The 19,734-nt window shown below is 39.4% G+C and overlaps 1 protein-coding gene across 1 annotated transcript in view; it reads left to right on the top strand.

Moving 5' to 3' along the window:
* Positions 1 to 8,599: 8,599 nt before the first annotated feature.
* Positions 8,600 to 19,734, top strand: part of KCNB2 (potassium voltage-gated channel subfamily B member 2) — a 381,621-nt gene continuing 370,486 nt past the window's right edge. The window contains exon 1 of the mRNA XM_045560419.1: positions 8,600 to 9,263. The gene's annotated coding sequence lies outside the window, so the exon portion shown is untranslated. The remainder of the gene's footprint in view (positions 9,264 to 19,734) is intronic.

Raw genomic sequence — 19,734 nt, 5'->3', positions numbered from 1 at the left:
AGGTGATGGCATAATATCCAAGTGGAAGGATCCAACAGACAGTTGGAAATATAACACTTACTGCAACTATTAAGGGTTAGAAAATATAGCTTTGAAAGTTGCCTCCATATAAATGAAAGTTTTACAGGCAATGATGGTCCCCAAGGGAGAAAAAAGTATCAGGGAGGAGCATGTGGTCAGCACCTACCTGGCTTTCCTGATTTTATCATGTGCATGCAACTTTCCAAGGGGTGGCCCAGGTTGTGCTAGAATTGAGTATGTATTTCTTAGCTACTAAAACTGTAACTCCAGTTGTGATAGATATAAAATTGTTCATAAAGTGTGATCATGTGAAGGAAATATGGAAGGAATGCCAAATAATAAAGTTGAAAACTTTGCTAAATCTACAAATTGCTTTGAGGAAAAAAATGCAGTACTTTGTGCAGAAATCATTTACTCAGAAATAGCCAAATAAATTTTCACTTCAACATAAGACTTAGAATTTTAATTCTCTAAATCATAAGTAATCGCAAGATATAGCAATAGGTAGTCCAAGTATTTAATAATGTTTATGTTTATTACCTGATATAACTATATATTTTCAACATAAAACAGGCCCCAAGATATATTATATAATATGCCTTATTATTTAAATGATCAAAAAAATCACTACATTTCTTAGGTGCTCATTACATTATATTATCACGAAAAAAAGGTCCTAATAAACAATGGCTTTTTTTCAATTTTATTGAGAGTATGGGAAAATTAGCTCTTTTCCATGAGCAGTTACCTTCTTTAAGTCTAATTATCTTTTTTGTTTTGTTTTGCTTTGTTTTGTTTTAAGAAGGGCTTACTATACTTGATACCTCAAGAACAATACTTTATAGTAACTTTTCTTGTACTGTAAAATGGATGTGTTAAAAATCAGTTTAGTTATCTTTAATCTCACTGTTCTGTCGTATGTATTTTAGCTACTGAATATAATCTCAATTTTATCTTCATACTTACATCATCATTCTTTGGACACAAGATTGCTATAGCTCTGTTTCTTCATCATTCATTCTAGTAGTATGATTTTAATGTGCCTCTTCCTATTTTCTTCTTGAATTGTTTGTGTTACTCTTTTTCAACTCCTTCTAATTCTTCTGGTAATAAAGTACAGAGTATCCACTGTAATTTTCCAGGTCAAATCTTAACAGAGTCATTTAAATGTCAACAGCCACATTTTTCAAATGAGGATGCCAGGAGTATTTTACAGCTCTGCAAGCCAAACAATAATATTGTCTATGGGCACTCAAATCTCATGCTTCAGGGAATAAACTGGAGCATTTGTAAAGAGACAGAAAAGTGGTTCTTCCTTTCTCAGCATTTGCTATTAAACTAATTCAGTATATCCACTCTGCTTTTTCATTAACTGTTTTTTTTTTTTTTGCTTTAGTTTCTAGTTCTATAACTATTGGTTATTGCTGTAAGCGATATAGAAAATTACATAAGCCAATAACCTGGCACTGCATTGGAAGTCTCATGCCTGGGAACTCTCTTGAGCTTGTAGTTCTTAATAGGTGGATTTTGTTTTATGTATTATATAGAAACACACTTTTCTCCAAACAATTATTTCATGATATCCTATATGGCGCCCTTGAAATTTTCAAATGACTTTTGTGTAAAATGCTGAACTTTAAAGATTTTTCATAGGAATACAAATATTCGAAATATTTTAAATTAACGCAACATATACTAGAGAATATGATGAGGATTATACCAGATTTATTTTGTGTCAACTGTTAATCAAGTGCAGGTGTCCACTATCCAGGTGACAGGCACACTGAAAGTCCTGCCTTCAGCATTATACAGTGGATCCACGTAACAAAAACATTTGTACCCCCTTAATATTTTGAAATTAAAAAAATGCAATTGTCATGCCTATTGCATTCAGTAATCTTAAAACAATTTAAGTGATTGAAACTCTCCTCTTTGTGTGTACTATAGCTAGCTAACCCCACCTGGTACCAGCGATGTACACCCCCAGCTATTATAAAGTTTTAGAGACTAAAATAAGTACAGAAAGAGAGAACAAGAGAAAGCCTCTGCTACTAGTGAGATTTCATCCCCCTACTCCAATTAGCATTAACCACAGCAAGGATGTGTTTTTAACTTTTGTTGCTGTTCTCAGGAGAGCTTAGTTCTCTATTGCATTCATTTTATCATATTAATAATATGATAAAAAGAGTCATGGCTAAAGTAAAGCTCATGAAGATTTACTTCTTTAATGAAACTAAAGTCTCTGTCAACACAGTGCCATGTGCACTGATCAATTGCTGGCGCAGTCTGAGGACTTCTTTGACAGCAGGAGGAGAAAGTCAAATTAGATTACTTTTATGCTAATTAGGCTCATTTAACAGGCTGGATTTCCATGTTTGATTCTCCTCTTCCATATCTGATTATCTCTGTAAGCACTGTGATTAGCTAAATCAAATATGAAATATGACAGATTCTAAAACCTATTAAGTCTTGTTTAGCTATGTGTAGACTAGAAGTGGTAGCGTTGAGGGTAAGGCATAGTCATTTCCAGGTCTTGTTTTTAAATTTTTTCATTTCTGTGTTTTAAATTCCAGTCAAAATCACTTACTCTTGTGTTCTAAAATATATACCTGTGTTTTTTGAAACAAATCTTCATTTTTTTAATTGAAAAGAATAGATGATTAAACAGAACCAAACACTCAAAATGTACATTTGTTAATCAATATTTTACTTCAATGGCAATTTGTTAGTAGTTATTAAGCAACATGAAGGGTGGCGCTGTTGGGGAAAAAAAATCATTCTTCCATCGCTGTGGTAGTATATTTTAAGTAAAATGTGCTTTGTATGTGTGTTTGCATGCCTTCTCATATGTTTGTCAATTTTCACTAGTTATTCACATCTATTCACCTTTAATACTAAATGCTTTTCAATAATTACTGTGTTAAGTAAGTTCTTGCTATAATTTTAGTGAATAGACATTGCTAGGATGCTAAAAAAACCCCTCTGATTTTATATTTATTACCATAATATATTTTATTTAGAAAAAGATATTAAAATACAACTTTAATTGGTTCTGGGAAATGATAACTGTCAGACTATAGATCCTAGGAATAGTCAATATTTCTACTTGATACTGCAAAAAAGGTTTTGAAGGTGCAAGAGTGCCAACTACAAGGGAGACCAAAAAGTATGGCAGCATCACTTTTGCATTGTTCTTAGAATTAATGGCCCCTTTGGAAGTATGTTTCTGTTGAATGTATTGTCAGCTCAGGCTTTATTCCCAGAAGGGAACAGGGCACTATTGAGAGTATCTGTCACAATTTAAACACAATTGATTTGTTGAGTCCTGTGTTCACTTGGAAATTTCTCAGAAAAGACGGTGAATAACTAATTTAATCTTGCTTCTCATGGCTACGGTCTTGGCTTTTGAAAGACAAGGTCCTTGCCTGGCCAGAAGGGAAAGTGGCTCTTTCACTTGTGACTGGTTGCACCTCCTCTGCTGTTGAGGATTCCATCTCCTTGTCCTAAGCACAGGAAGTGCTTTACATTTGCTTTTTCTAAGAGCCCCAGGAGCTTTCTGATCCCCTGTGCTGGTGGTACGTTCACAATCTTGAGGTGTTTAGTACTTCTGGGTGGATCATGGTCCACATAGGTAGTTTCCTTATGTAAGCCTGAAAGCCTTCATCCTAGTTCACAGCAGCACGTCTCATCCCCCAAATGCCCAGCTTTGTCAGATCAAATCTACAGATGAAAGTCATGCAGACAGCTAATGAGCTGTGTGGGTAGATCAGAATCCATTTACCTGTTGGGAAAACAAAAGGCACCTGTCCTACCTCTATCACCCTTTATGACCAGCAACAAATTCTTTCCTTTAGGTATATTTTGTTTGGCAATTCCTGCATATATAACCTAAAAATTAAAAATAATATGTTATACAATATTTTCCCACATGAACTTGAGACAATCTAGTGAAATAGGCAGAAAGACGTTATCAGTGTGGGGTGAAGTAGGGGGGATATAGCCTAAAATTCTAAGGTCACACTGCCTTAGGTCAAATTCCAATTCTGCCATTTAAGTATGATCTTGGGCCAATAATTTAAATTCTCTCTAGTTCAGTTACCTCCTTCATTAACTGAAATAACAATATTTACCATAAAGAGCTATTATGAGGCTTAAATTAGCTAATACTTGTAAACAATTTAGCTCAGTGCCTGACATGTAGCAAGGCATTGGTAAAATTTACCTGTTATTACACAGCACAAATATGTAACAGAGATGGAACTAAAATCTGACTAGGCATCCAATCCTTGTTCCACTCTGTCTTGGAATAATGTAGCTAAACTTCAGATCCTCTGTGAAATATTTTGAAAATTTCCACTTCACTGGTCCAGAAACTATTACTACTTACCCTACATCTCATGAATTCTGGTGAACAAATCAGGCTGCTTAGATACTAACGGTATGTGGAAGTAGTTCTAAGGGTTGATTCAAACACAGTACTTCTAGTTATATTATTACATGGAAAAAAATGTGTTTAAGGATCTGGCATTTTTCAAAAGTTCATACTCAGAACAAGGACTGTTAAAGAAAACAACCAATACAGTCAGTCTGGAGCTTATCTCTTACTTTAAATCTTCAAAGGACAGCCAAGTCTCTCTCAAGTAAATAGGAAAGAATCAATGAGATAGTACTTATCTCCTCAGTGAAGAACACATGGACAGCCATTTATTTTTCAAGTCTTCACAGCAATGTGCTACTGTAGGATTTCAGTGGCTGCTAAGATTCTGTGAGTTGCTCAAAATTGCTTAAGCTTTCCTACATTTTTATTTAGAAGAAGAAAAGAAGGCACATGAGGTCTAAGAATGTGATAAATTCTTTTTACCCTCAGTTGGCTGTTTTCTTTTATGACAATAAGCACCATGGTATAATAGTATTTGCCCTTATCAGAAATAGATTTTTTGAAGTGTAGTCCCAATCTGTGTATATATTTGGCTTATGATTAAATATGTAAAGTAGTGTCCTCATAGTTCTGATATTTGAGGATGATTAATATCTACACATTTTCTGGTATAATCAGCTTATACCAAATAAAACAAAACCTGCCTCCCAACTCAGAGGTAACTCTTTCAGCCTGTTAATATATATCCTTCAAGAATATATATACATACACTTACACACACCACATTTACATATATGTTTATATATTTTTCCCTTTATTGAGGCTCACATCATTTTTAAATACTCTTCTTCTGGAACTGACTTTTGTTTTGGATTGGTTTTGTTCAATATGTCATCCTTTTCTTTCTACTTTACTTGAAAAAGACATTTAAATAAATCTCTTTCTTTAGTCTCCAAAAACTTGTAAATTATTACCCTTATGCGTTTAACATTTTAAAATTTGTTCATGCTCCAGCTATTACTACTTTACTGTAATCTATACAGACTCTCTCTGCAAGTTGGTAAAGTGTAGTCAGTAGTGATGTTATTCAGATTATACTAAATATTTTTCAAATACTTTATCCAACAGAAAAAAACCAAGAACCTATTATGTTTGATATTGTATATAAATACATATATATTCCTATACACCGGCATTATGATGTATAAGAAAACACACTTTTCATCTAAATTGTATCTACTGATATGCATAAAGGTATTTAAGGTTAAATTTATATTACAATTATTTATTTTGCCAAGCATTATGAAGGAAGCATTTTGACATACTAAACAGATATTTTTCCCCTTTACTGTAATATAATTTCATCACATCTCAAGGTAATTATGAGAAATTGAAATACAAGCAAAAGGAATGTTCCCATAAATATCAATAAAGATAAACGATAATTTAAGGAGCAAGGTGAAAACATGTGTGACTTTTCAGCTAGATTGTTTTAATTGTTCCCTTGGTGAAGCAGAAAAAAACCAAATTATCCAAATTTACTAAGAAGGTAGAGCCGCATGATGATAATCAACACAAGAGTCCTTGCAGCTGTCCAGAATTCAAGCTGTGCATACAGAGAATTCCGCTGTTCCAAACAACTTGTGTATCATGGGTGATTCTTTATAACTCATTTGGGCTATGAGCCATTTGTAAGCAAAATTATATTTTCCTTTAAAAGATTGTTTTATCTTATCATTGCATGCTCACAGACACTACTCAGGCTTGATGGATAACTTACTTCTAGCACCCTGGTTCCCACAAATGGAGATCACAGCGTTGTGATTTACCCAACAGATAATTTACTGTCTTGACTAAAGACCAGTTAGAGAGTAGGCAAATAGATTCAGATTTCTAACATCTAATGGGAATTTAAAGAAGGTAAAATTTTGTTTAATAAGTACTTGTCAAATTATTAAATTCTTACCAAGGTGATCAGTAATGTTGCCATAGGGCTAGTAAAGTTAGGAGATTTTCACCACCCCTACGAAAGGGCATGCCACTTAAATTTAGGCAAACTCGAAGTGAATCCTAAGAAGTCTTTCTAGACTAAAAACATTTTATAAATTCCATTCAGTTAACAACTATTGAGTGTCTGACAAAAGTTGCAAAGTAATTCTGTTGGATGAATAGGTATCTCTCACATGTGTGGTTTGGGGTTAGACACAAGGAATGAATATAGAATATGAAGGAATGTGGAATTGGCCCTGGAGGAATTTATAATTTAAAATGTAAAGACATGTACATAGAAAGTACATATATGGTATAGGAAGCAGAAGCTGATATATGTCTTAAAAAAAAAAGATTGCTGGGACATCGTGCTATGGGCACCAAAGGGGAGGAGTCAGGGAGGAGGCAGAGTTTGAAGTGGTCCTTGAAGGGCTGCAATGATTTGGACCTAAGACCTGGAGAGGAGCATCTCAGGAGAGACACTCACACCTGTAGTGGCACAGCGGTGCACACATGCTGTTTGATAGGACACGGGAAACCAGGGAACATTTGTGAATAGGGAAATGGTATGGTGGTCAGGGTCGTGGACGGCAAAGAGCAAACTGCAGAAAGTAAACTCTGCGGGAAGGTGGAAAGGCTGGTGGGGGGCGGGGGGAATGGGCTTCTTCAGGTCCCTAGAAACGTGGAGCTGGAGCCTGGGCCAGGGCTGTAGGTAAGGGTTTGGGAATCTGGGTGTTCTCTTCCTAGTGTTCATACTTGAGAAGTCCTGGGAAAAGCAGAGAGCCAGGGCAGGTTCTTGCTGGAGGGCGATGAGATCACAAGGGCCAACTTCCACACTGAACATCCCACCCAATGTCTGACACTTCAAACATGAAACCCCTCAGCACAAAGTAAGGTCTATGGGGAGGTGGGAAGTCAAGGTGTAGACAACCCGAGAGGATAGTGCTTCCCAGTGCACATCAGGGCTAAAACAGAGCAATGATTAAATGAGATACATTTAAAACAGTGTATTCGGACCTCCTTCAACAGCCATCTTTCTTTCGAGCCTAAAGAAACTCGGAAGGGAGTCCCAGCATTTGAATATATTGTCATGGCCAGCATTCTTTTTGAAAGGGTGTTTTAAGCTACTTTATTTGTTTTCCTGAAAGCCCTGTAACTGTGCCTGCTGTCTTTATTTCCTGCCTGTCAAGGAGCACCTGGGATAGGAGTAGGTTCCAGTGATATTATTCAAGTTCATTGTCTTTACTGCTTCCTGAAAATGGGGATAGGTCTGGGTGTCCACTCTGAGGCCTCGCCTCAAGGAAGAACTTGGCATAGTTTTCCAGCCGCTAAGTACATGGGCAAAGGAAAGAAAGCAGGGTATGAATAGCGCCCCCGTGGGAAGCAAGAGTTAAAACTGCCACCGACCCGGCTTTATCCTAAAACCCAGGAAAGCGGGGTCACTCCGGGCTAGTGACGTCCCCCGAGCGAGCGGCGCCTGAGGTGCCTGGAGGAAAGTCAGATCTACCTGTGCTCCTAGTTATCCCCGCAGCTTCTTCTCCAGGAAAATAATCCTGGCCCCAACATTCAGGAGCCATCTGTCCTCGCCCCAGTTCCCCGGGGCCGAGCAGCTCGCCCAGGGTCAGGGTCAGGGTCAGGGTCAGGTAGGGGGCTGGCGGGAGGAGAGCCCTGCAGCTGGAAGCAGAAGGGCCCGGGGAATCCCGCGAAGCCGCCGGGGCGCGTGGCGGCGGGGCGTCCCAGGGCTTTCCCGGGCGCCGTGCGCGCGGCGGCCGCGGGGCTGCGGACCCTCCAGCCCAGTGCAGCCGGGTGGCAGCCGCGGTGCAGAGCAGGTGGGTGTGCGTGTGGAACCCGGCCCGAGGCCGCGGTGAGCGGCAGGCGCGCGGGAGCAGAGGGAGGCTCCCGCCGAGGTGTGGGCGGCGCCCGCCCGCTCGCCCGCGCCCCGGCCGCGCCCAGGGTACCGGAGCGCTGTCCCCGGCCGAGCGCACGGCTCTGGAGCTGCGAGGCCGAGCCACCGCGTACCCGGTGGTGCCTGGCCAGCAGCACAGCCCTGCCACCCCGCCCTACCTCCGCGCCGCCCACCTCGAGAGCCGCCAGCGCCGAGGAGGAGGAGGAGGAAGAGGAGGAGGAGGAGGAGGAGGAAGAGGCGGCGGCCGCTCCTGCCCGCGGGTGCGCGGAGCGCGGGAGGAGGAGGAGCGGGAGGCTGGGGTGGCCGCGGGCGTGTGTGCGCGCCGGGCCGGCGAGCCGCGGGGCGGGGGACACGCGCCCCGGAGCGCCCCGCCTCGCCTCCCGCGCGCAGCCTCTGCCTTGCTCCGCCACAGACACACACCCACCCAGCGCCCGCCGCCCTCCGCCCCCGCCGCCGCCGGCCGCCGCCGCGCCTCGGGCAGCCCCGGCGAGAGGCGACTCCGGGCTGGCGCGGCTCGCTCTCCGGCTCCCTCCGCGCGGCGAGCTCAGCCCCGCTCGGTTTTTCCTGTTCTGTTCCAGCCCTCTCCCGTCTGCGCGGCGGCGGCGGCGGCGGCGGCGGCGGCGGCGGCAGGGGGATGGGGGCCCCGCCTGGGGAAGGGGGTGAAGATCGATGAAGATTATTGTTCTTTTGAAGGATGCCTCGGCTTCCTCCCGCCGCCTCTCCTTTGAGCCTTCCTACTAGAGACGGTGAACCAGAGTCAGGGATGTAAAGAGACGGGGGAAAAACACGCCGGGAGCCCCAGCCAGCCGGGGAGACCCTCCTCTCCGTGGAGGGGGGGATTTCCAGCGACAGATCATTGGCGAAGGGGATCGTCGCGGGGAGAGGAGCCCCGGAGGGAGCGGGGAATCCCACAGCCCTTTGTGGTGCCCGAGCCCGTGCCGCCTGCTGAGCGGGGTCGGTGGGACCTAGGTAAGTGGCGGGGGCACCGCTGCTCCCCGAAGGGGTCTTCTTTTAAGAATGAATCATCGCGGCAGCCTAGCCAGACTTGAGTTGCTAAAGGAATTGGAAACTGCCATATGGCGCCGAGCGGACTTACACACAAAGCTGACTTAGCCCTGAGAGGGTGTTTGATGGAAAGCTCCTTCCCGGTGGGGAAGGCACTCAAGTGTTAGCCCCTGAAAAGCTTCCCGGCAGCCTGCCTGGGAAGGGATGGGGAATGTTATTTCTAGGAGAGGAGCTCTTGTTGCCTTCTGTTCATTTGTTGGTAAATGCCACACTCACACGCACACACTTGTGGGACTGGATTTAGGGAGTGTGATGTCTCTGATGTATGAACAGCCCTCGGAACACAGAGCCATGCGTGCATTTTATTCTTCTAGCGCTGCGCGGTTTCTGTTCTGTAGCAGGATTCCTGAGAGGGAGGACGGGTCTCCAAGGAAAGAGCTTCATAGCTGTTTCCAACACACTCTGCTAGGGGCCTTGGGAATACATTTGCCCTGAATGGCACCAAAATATTATCGACCATTTGCCTCATCATTTGCTCCCAGTGCTTAATGACCCTTTCAAAATAGTATCCTGCCATCCATTTTCTCGAGTTATGTGCGTTTATGTGTCTTCATTCATAAAAATTGTCAGTGTGCAATATGCACAAGCGTGCCATTTTTGCAATATTTATGACTGCACAACAGTTTCAACAGTAAATAACAAATACAAGATTACGCTGGAAAAATTTAGTATGCACAGATGTACACTGGGTTGATTTCACGCATGTTCAACATTTCTTCTAATCAAATTATTTTTTGCATTGATTGGTTTTTTGATTTTTGCTGGGAACTTGATTTTCTTAAGTCCAAGACAAAGGAAAAGTAAACATTTTATTGTTATTTTTAAATGTGTAGTATTGTGTGGGACAGAGGTCTCTTGGTTAATTTACCAATAAACATCAATCAAGATATTACATTTCATAGGACAAGTGAAAGATAGATTTCAGTTAAAGATCTAATCTTGTCAGTGCTGAATAACTTAAAGGAAAGATTTTGTAAAAGAGGGTAACATTTTAAAAATTATATATATACACATAAAGAAAAAGTTTTGCTTTATCTGTTTCACTCTTGAAGGGTGTGTGTGTGTCAATAAATATAAAGTTGTCCACAGCTTAACTTGTAATACATGAATAAAACCTATAGACATCTAGACTAGAGAGGCCTTTGTTTTTAAATTAACCAAAATTTAAACAGTTCAGTAATTTGGTACATTATATATGTGTATGTGCATTTAATTGCTGCTTGAAGTGGTGTTTTTTAATGTAAGGCATGAAAAGTGCTTACTTGTGTTTGCATAGACTTTCTGAGAATTTTGAAGATCCAATGCATAAATAACTTTTTTCCCCACTGAATGAAAAGTACCCTCATCACCTAAAAGAGTTAATATGATTCCACAAAGTAAATGCCATAATGTCCTCTCTCCTGCCTTCAGGTTCAGACCAATTGTTTTTCACAAACAGAATTCTGTCTAATGCACCCTTCTTCCTTTTCTGGTACTATTCAGACTTTTGGAGAAAGGAGTGACTCACCTGGCAATTCTCTTTGCTTTCTTACTCCTTTAAGCTTCACCTTTCCCTCTCCATGGTAGTGTTCCCAAATCTCCCTCATACACAAATTCATGCGCACTGACTCCAGAAAATAACTCGACTGTTTGCCACTTTGAGAGTTCTCATCCTCGCATACTGCTTTTCTGTTGCCTCTCTTTCCTTTTTCTCCTGTTTTTCTAAGTAGAATCAATCTGTGCATCAACTGAAATTATTTCCCATTTCACTGTTCTCCAGATCCCACAGTTCAACTCTGCAAACATACATGTTTACTGAATTCTCAGATGGGATAAGTTAGAAATTATTACCTTATCCAATCCTTTCTGTTTGGCTTTTAAAACTTCCTTGTTTATGCAGTAGGGCAACTGTGGACATCAGCCTGCCATTCTAACTTTAAGTATGATAATAAAAGTGATGTCGCTAGAAAAAGTGAAATGGCAGGATATGGTTTCAGTCACATATCTTGGCAACTTAAAAGCTTTTTTTGTGTGTGTGTGTGTGTGTGTGTACCTGCCTGTATGTCTATAAATGTGCAAGTCTGTGGAGCATCTTCATTAAGCTTGAGAAACATATTTTTTGTTGAGTGTATATCTGGCATTTTTAAATAGTACTCTAGTGAGAACAGTATATGTGTATACATATAATGAAAGTAGACCAAATTACTGGTAAAATCTAGGAAATCTACAAGATATGTTTCATTCTGCCCTAACACATTTTTTCCTTGATAAGGAAGTAATTAGTTCCTTAAAATTTGCTGTCCCTTAAAGACTAATTCCAAAGGAAAATTCTTAAAGTTGATAGGAAATCTCCTCATGTACATTTTAAGGTAAATATACATGGTTAAGATAGTCTACTTATTTCAGAATGTAATCTTATTTGAGATTTGCTTATATTCGTCAAGTGGATTTTGCATAAAATCACGATGCCTATTATATTCACAAGTCAGAGGAATAGAGAGTACGGATACATTATATGTGATATTTTTTAAGTTCAGAGTATTTCATTAAGGTTAGAGTTTATGGCCTTGTTACTCCCCAAGTGATAAAATAAATTTTATAGAGCAGAGCAGTCTTCAATTTTTTAGTCACATTCTACAAGTATCTTCATACACTAGATCTATAGCCCAATTCTGTTTCATTGCATATAATATTTCCTCCTTGTACTTCTTAAGTATATATTTCCACCAACTCTTTACTGCAAGTACAAGTCGTGAGGAAGAAAGTCAAGTGTGTGAGACCAGGGTCCCTGGGCCTGTGTAAGCCAAACCCTCTAGTGTCATCTTGAAAAGTACTTGTTCGGATAGATTGAATTGGACATCTTTAGTCTCTGATTTAATGTCCTGTAGCCACTCACTAACTCATTCATTAATTCATTTATTACTTATTAAATATGCATAAGGAAAAGAATGCTTGACTAGAATGTAACAAATGCAAAAGATATAGAAGACAGTCCTGCCTTCAAGGATATTTTAAAGTGTAGAGAGTCCAAAAAAAAAAAAAAAAAACTTGAATAACTGATTGAAGAATCATGGTGATAGTTCAAAATGATAGCTTTCTTCCATACAGAAATGCACTTATCAATATCGTCATTAATAGGTTAAGACAAATTCATGAAGAGGATCATGAAAATTTGTCATAGGCTATGCGTTTGGGAATTGTTAGAAAAGAATAACAATAAATAATACATTTTATTAAAATTTTAAAATTTACATTTAAATTAAATAAGAATACTATCATTATAAGTAATAATATGTATTTTATTTTATTACATAAATAAAATAAAATTATTATAGCAAACACTTAAGCTAGGTACTGTTTTAAGCATCTTACAGATATTAATGTTTTCATTCTCACAACTACCCTGTGAAGTCATTGTTGATAACCTTTATTATATATTATATAATAGATATGAAAAATAAAGTTCAGAGACTTTTCTTGCCTAAAGTCATATAGGAAGTAAATGGTAAAGTCAAACTTGAACCCAGGTGTTCTGGCTTCACTTAACCACTATGATACCCAGAAATATTAAGAAGCATGATCCCAAGCAGAACAAGATGTTTGCAGTTCCTAGATTTATTTGGAGCTATGTGTTCTCACTAAAAGATGCCATCGTTATTACTACAGGGGAATGCTTGGAAAAGGCCAAAAGTAGGGACTTTTTTTAAGTAGGAGAAAACTCCCAAATTTTCAGCATGAATTTGAAATAAGAAGGTAGTTTAGTTAGAGGCTGATTTTTAAAACGTGGGTGGGATTTTATCAAATGCTAACACATTAGACAGTACTGTCCTTACAGTAACCACAGAAAGCAAGGCTGGCTGACACAGATGATCTGATCGGTCAATTTCTGATGATAGTTTATTTTCATTTTTAGTTTTTTTTAAGTTTGTGAATTACTTTGAATAAAATATAGTATTACAAATACATTTAATTTAGCTATTTTAAAAATTATATGTTCATGTTTTAAAAGATTATTAGTTTTGCAATACTATTTTCTTTTACCCATGTCCCCACTTATTCCTCTGTAAAATGTAACCCCAGTATTTTAATGGAAGTTGAAATATAGTCACTTAACAGATTTGCTTGCTAGTATATTTTTTAGAATGCATTTATTTTATTAAGTGGCAAATTACTATAGTAAAATCATGAAACCATAAATCAAATTATAAATTGAGATTTTCATCAATAGAACTTTATATAGTATTTGAAGTAAAGTCTTTTTTCTAAATAGCCACTGCTTCTGTTTATGTGGAAAATATCATCTGGATTAAATTTGAAAGATAAAATGATTAAATATTGCTTGTAGGATGCCATAGAATCAAATATTTAGAGATATCTTCATGATTGACATTTTTATTTTTCACACAGATAATAGGTCTTATAGGTTCAGTCACATTGTATAGCCAACTTTCAAGCCACATTGGATTGTTATAAAAAGGTTCATTTTAAAAGTTTGGTTATTTTATAACTCATAAATATTTCCTCATAAAAACAGTACTTGAAATGATGTTTAGGTCCTCAGACTAATCTACCAAAGCCTTTTTAATCAATAATATACCTGAAGTATAGTACTGTTAGTACTGAAAATCCCAACCATGATATATAGCAATATTCTTGGGGAATCATTTGATTTAAATACTGACTTCTGTTTGAGGCTGTCTTGGGATACAGTGGTGGATGCAATACTGCCTAGGCCCACAAGGAGGAGAAAAAATGGAGAGGGAGTTTCTAGCCAACTAACTGTGATATTAGCCAGAATGAAGGAAGCTTTTTAAGATTGGTATGGGCAAAATGTTGAATAATTGATTCAGAGTTCTATCATGAGAGCCAGGGACTGCGTCTCCCTCAGGATTCTCATTTGGTATTTTATCCTAAAGATATCCACTGAGCTCCTTCTCTGTGCTAAGCCCTAAGCTAGTTATTAGGGACATAAATATGAATAAGATACCATGTACTCACAGCCTACATATGTCGATGAGTAAATTACACACACAAAAACATGGTAAATGCTATTGGCAGGGTGGGTCAGCAATCCAGTGGAGCAGTTGCAGAACAGAAGCATCCCAAGGGGAAGAAAATACAGTTGTTTTCAGTTCCTAGGTATATTTAGAGCCATGATTCTCTACTCAGATCCAGTGCCCTATTTTTTGAAGCAGTATTTTGTAATGTCCCTTTTACTTTCATGAAATAATATTAATAGATAATATAACTTATCTACACATATAATATGTTATTTATTTTTTATTGATACATAATATTTGTACTTATGGGGTACATGTGACTTTTTTTTTACATGCATGGAATGTATAATGATCAAGTCAGGGTATTTGGGGTATCCATCACCTCGAACATTTGTCATTTCTATGTATTGGGACATTTCAAGTCCTCTCTTCTAGCTATATTGAAATATATAATATATTGTTAACTTTAATCACCCTACTCTGCTAACAAACATTAGAATTTATTCCTTCTATCTAACTGTAACACATATAATATTTTAAAATCAACACAAATTCCATATCTGTAATAGAAAGGATAAATAAAAGGAAAGCAGCTTAAGATAAAATAGACTTACCAGTGTGTGTGCTTACATATAACTACACTGGAAAATGTAATAAAATAGTCAGAGGCTTGCCACTTAAAGTGCATAAGTTTAGATAAGAAGATAAGTTTACATAAGAGAAGAAGATAAATTTGGATAAGAAGATAATATTCAACCGAATATTGGTGACCCTTTTGTACATTTGCATTTTGAAATAAGACCGAAATAAATATATTCATTGAGTGTGACAGCAACAATTGCAAACAGATGTGGGTGTGGTGTATAATTGAATCAGATAATAGCAGCAGCATTATAGCAGGAGACATCACTTTCCAAAATGGTGAGCAAATCTTGGTGAAGTTCCAAATATGGTAGTTACATTCCTGGAAAATTCCTATGTAAAAATGTGTTGTGTACAATAGGGCTAGGATCTAGTCACAGGTAATAGTAAGCGAGCTTTTCATTTACATAGATGTCTGATGAGACATGTAAAAGTTGTGGTGGGCACAGGATTTACACACACATAGCATAGCAGAGTTTCCTGCATTCCTGGGTCTTGCCCTCCAAGTACTTCACAACTTTTGAAAACTCACTCATAAAGGACCCTGTTAATCTCATTCAACGGCACTGATTATGGTGATATTGTCCCATTGAAGATAGCCAGTCCAGTTCTACTGTGTGGCTATGTTGAAAAAATAGAATTCTCTTAAGTTTTTAGTATGCAGATAAGTTTAGAGGCTGACTGAATAACAAACAAAATAAACACCAACAAAATCAAACCAAGCAGATTGCTAAACATTCCAGACATCTTAATAGTAGGCACAGTATGTGAGGCAGGCTGATAGAGAGGATTTGATTATAACTGTCAGGAGTTTCATTTTCTTTGTGGGAGTGTCAGACAAGACTTCACAGATGAAGTGACATCTAAGCTCATTTTAAAAAGATGAGTGCTGCACCAAAATCTTCGCCCTCGGACCCTGGTCCTTCCCTGGGAGGCGATGGAGCTCAAGGAGGGCCCTGGAGGCTGTTTCCATGCCCAGGGCCTGCCCCTCCAGCTGGGGGTCCACCCCTCCCTCCTTTGCCCTAGCTTGAGGCCCCTTCCCCAGAACCTGCCTTGGAGATGCCCTCCCCTCTTCGTACCCCAACTGATACCTGAGCCTGCACCTCCCTGGGGAAATCCACTGCCCTCCCTCCTCCCCTAGCCCTCCTTCTCTCCTCTTCTAGGCTACCCCAGGCACAGCCCACCCCTACTTCCCAACCCCCGGCCCCAAACTCAGTCTCCACTGTGACTTTGATCTGTGCCTTTCATTGGGGGTCTCACAGCTGAAGAAGCTGCCGTCAGTGAACCCCATGTTGTGCAGAACCAGGCAGCAACACATGCCCTTGGCATTGATCTCCACGTTCTCTCCCAGTACCCAGGCCACCACATTCTGTGTCCATGGCAGCTCCGCATAGCTGTGTCAACTGCACCTCCAGGCTCACTGAACTCTGCTCCTCCACTGTATGTGGCTCCAGCTTCCTCTTGAACAGTACCGGTGCCTCTGGAGTGGCAGGAGAGGGGAGGTCATGACAGCCATCACCCACCACCGACCTCCAGAAAGCCAAGGCACAGAGGGCACACCCAGCCCTCAGCACCTGCCCTACCCTGGCCCAGTGTTCCTGATAACAAATAAATTACAGCATGCATTTTCTCAAACTTAGACTTTAAGTGTCTGGCCACTTGAACTGAAGATGAGCTTGGCCTTTGAAATCATGAATAATATGGATGGAAGAAGACAAATTTGCTCACCCAATTTGTGGAATACTAGAATTAAAAGGAATCTTTCCTCACTTTTTTGTCTTGGAGCTGGCCATAAGAAAATTCTCTGTCCTACCTTGTGTGATTGTAGGCCATAAGACTCATTTCAGAAGGAGTCCTGCCCTGTACCCTGGTGGAAGGAATGCTGCACAGAGAGGCCAGGAAGAATCTGAACAGGACTTGCTGAGTTTCCCCACTCAGTCTATTATTTTGAGATCATAGCCTTTTTTATATAACCACATTTTTATATGGTTTTCAATCATGCCTATTCAATGAAGTTTCCATAAAGGCCCAAGAGGACAGGGTTCAGAGAGCTTCCAGATAGCTGAACAATGGAGGTTCCTGGAGGGTGGCATGTTCAGGGTGGGCATGGAAGCTCCAGGCCTCTTCCTGATACCTTGCCTTATGCAACTGTTCATCTGTATTCTTTGTAATATCCTTTATACTGGAGATCCCAGCACTCCACTTGCAGCATTGAACAGATCATCCAGACAGAAAATCAACAAAGAAACAGGACTTAATGTACACTATGGACAAAATGGATGTAATAGATATTTATAGAACATTTTATCCAACAGCTGCAGAATACACATTCTTCTGAGCACGTGGATCACTCTCAAGGGTAGACCATAGTTCGGCCATAAAACAAGTTTTTAAAAATTCAAAAAAGAACTGAAAACATATCAAGTATTTCCTCTGACCACAGTGGGATAAAACTAGAAATCAAAAACAAGAGAAACTTTGGAAACTATAGAGACACATGGAAATTAAACAATATGCTTATGAATGACCCTTGGGCTAATGAAGAAATTAAGAAGGGAAACTATGGAACTACTAGGACAAAACACAGGGAAACTCTCCAGGTCATTGGTCTGGGCAAAGATTTCTTGAATAATACCTCAAAAACAGGGACTAAAGCAAAAATGGAAAAATTGGATCACATCAAGCTAAAAACATTCTACATAGTACGGAAAACAGTTAACAAAGTGAATAGACAACCCACAGAATGGGAAAGGAATATTTGCAAACTACCGATCTGACAAAGGATTAATGACCAGAATATATAAGGAACTCAAACTGCTCAATTAGAAAAAATCAAATAATCTAATTTCAACATGGGCAAAAGATCTGAACAGACATTACTCAAAAGAAGACACACAAATGGCAAGTAGGTATATGAAAAAATGCTCATCACTAATCATCAGAGAAATGCCAATGAAAAGAAAGAAAATCAGTGTATCAAAGAGATATCTGCACTCCCATGTTTTACTGCCCCACTGTTCACAATAGCCAAGATTTGCAATCAACCTTAGTGTCCATCCACAGATGAATGGATAAATAAAATGTGGTACATATACACAATGGAATATTATTCAGCCATAAAAAGAATGAAATCCTGTCATTTGCAACAAAATGGATGGAACTATATATAGGTCATTATTTTCAGTAAAATAAACCAGGTATAGAAAGACAAATTTTGCATCTTCTCATTCATATGTGGGAGCTAAAAATGAAAACAGCTGGACTCAAGGAGATAGAGAGTAGAATGATGGTTACCAGAGAGGCTGGGAAGGGTAGCAGGCAGGATGAAATAAAGTGTGGATGGTTAATGGTTAAAAAAATATAATTAGATGGAATAAACAAGATCTAGTTATTTGATGGCACAACATGGTAACTGTAGTCAACAATAATTTATTGTATGTTTTAAAATAACCAAAAGAGTAGAATTGGAATGTTGTTAACATAAAGACATGATAAATGCTTGAGGTGATGGATACCCCACTTACCCTGATTTGATCATTACATATTGTATGCCTGATCAAAACATCACATGTATCCCATAAATATATATATGATTTATGTACCCATAATAATTTAAAATAAAAATAAAACTTAAAAAAATATGAGTGAGTGAGCATTCTCCAGGTAGAAAAGGAGGCAGGTGGAGAGTAGTCTGGACAGAGGGAACAGCATTTGCAAAGCAGTGTCATTATAAAAGGGCTTGGCTGGTGATTGTGGTTCAGCATTTGTAGTTGTAGGGAAGTGATGGGAGAAGAAGGTTGCAATTAGATGTATAAGGTCTATGTCACCCTATATCATTTGGATTTTATCCTGTAGGACAGGGAGTGGGGGGAGAATCACTACGTTTAAAAAGGCAGTCCTTTTTAAAGGACTACCTTTATAGTCCACTTCATTTTTGAAGACAATCTGTGAGCTGGCATGAGGAGGATGAACTACAAGAGGAGAAAGATTGACCCTTAGGAGACTAGTTAGGAGTCTGTTGAGGAATGTAAATAGGTAAGGTCCAGGACTTACCTTAAACAGGGCTGGTGTAGAAGGGGCAGAGGGTTTGATTCCAATGGCAAACACTTGCAATCCAAGTGTCTCCAAGTCTTTGAGTTCTCAACACCGGTCATAATAGCGGGCATTAGCCTCTCTCTTTTCTCTTCAGAGTGATTCTATTATTTGAACTATCTTGAGCTTCTGTAGTAAACCTTCATATTTCAGTGGTTAATAGAGTAAACATTTATTTTTTGCTTATATGAGAGTCTAGTGTGTGTGTGTGTGTGTGTGTGTGTGTGTGTGTGTGTGTCTGTCTGTCTGTGTTGTGTGGTGACTTGGGGAACCTAGACTTTTTCTCTTGATACTAGGAACTTGGAGTTCTCTGCATCTAACTGACATTGTGAAAGAGAATGAACATAGAGAAGGCACACCGAAGAGGTGACACACCTCGCTTCCATTCACATCCTGTTGGTGAGATAGTCATCTTGCTCCATCTGTACAAAAAGGACTGGAATATGTAACCTCTGGCTAGGTAGCCACTCCCCAGCAACATTTCTATAGCATGGAAAGGGAAACATAATTTATGCTAAATAACTATTTCTACCATATCCTGCCTCTCAGGCCACAGGTAGGAAAACCTTAACCCCAGGAGACAACCTGAATGCCACTTAGGGATTGCATCCATCTCAAAGTCCACATTCTGCGGGTGATGCTAAATCCCTCACACCATTAAG

The sequence above is a fragment of the Lemur catta genome, chromosome 9 (genome assembly GCF_020740605.2).
Source record: "Lemur catta isolate mLemCat1 chromosome 9, mLemCat1.pri, whole genome shotgun sequence".
NCBI lineage: Eukaryota > Metazoa > Chordata > Mammalia > Primates > Lemuridae > Lemur > Lemur catta.
This window is presented reverse-complemented; position numbering and strand designations above follow the sequence as displayed.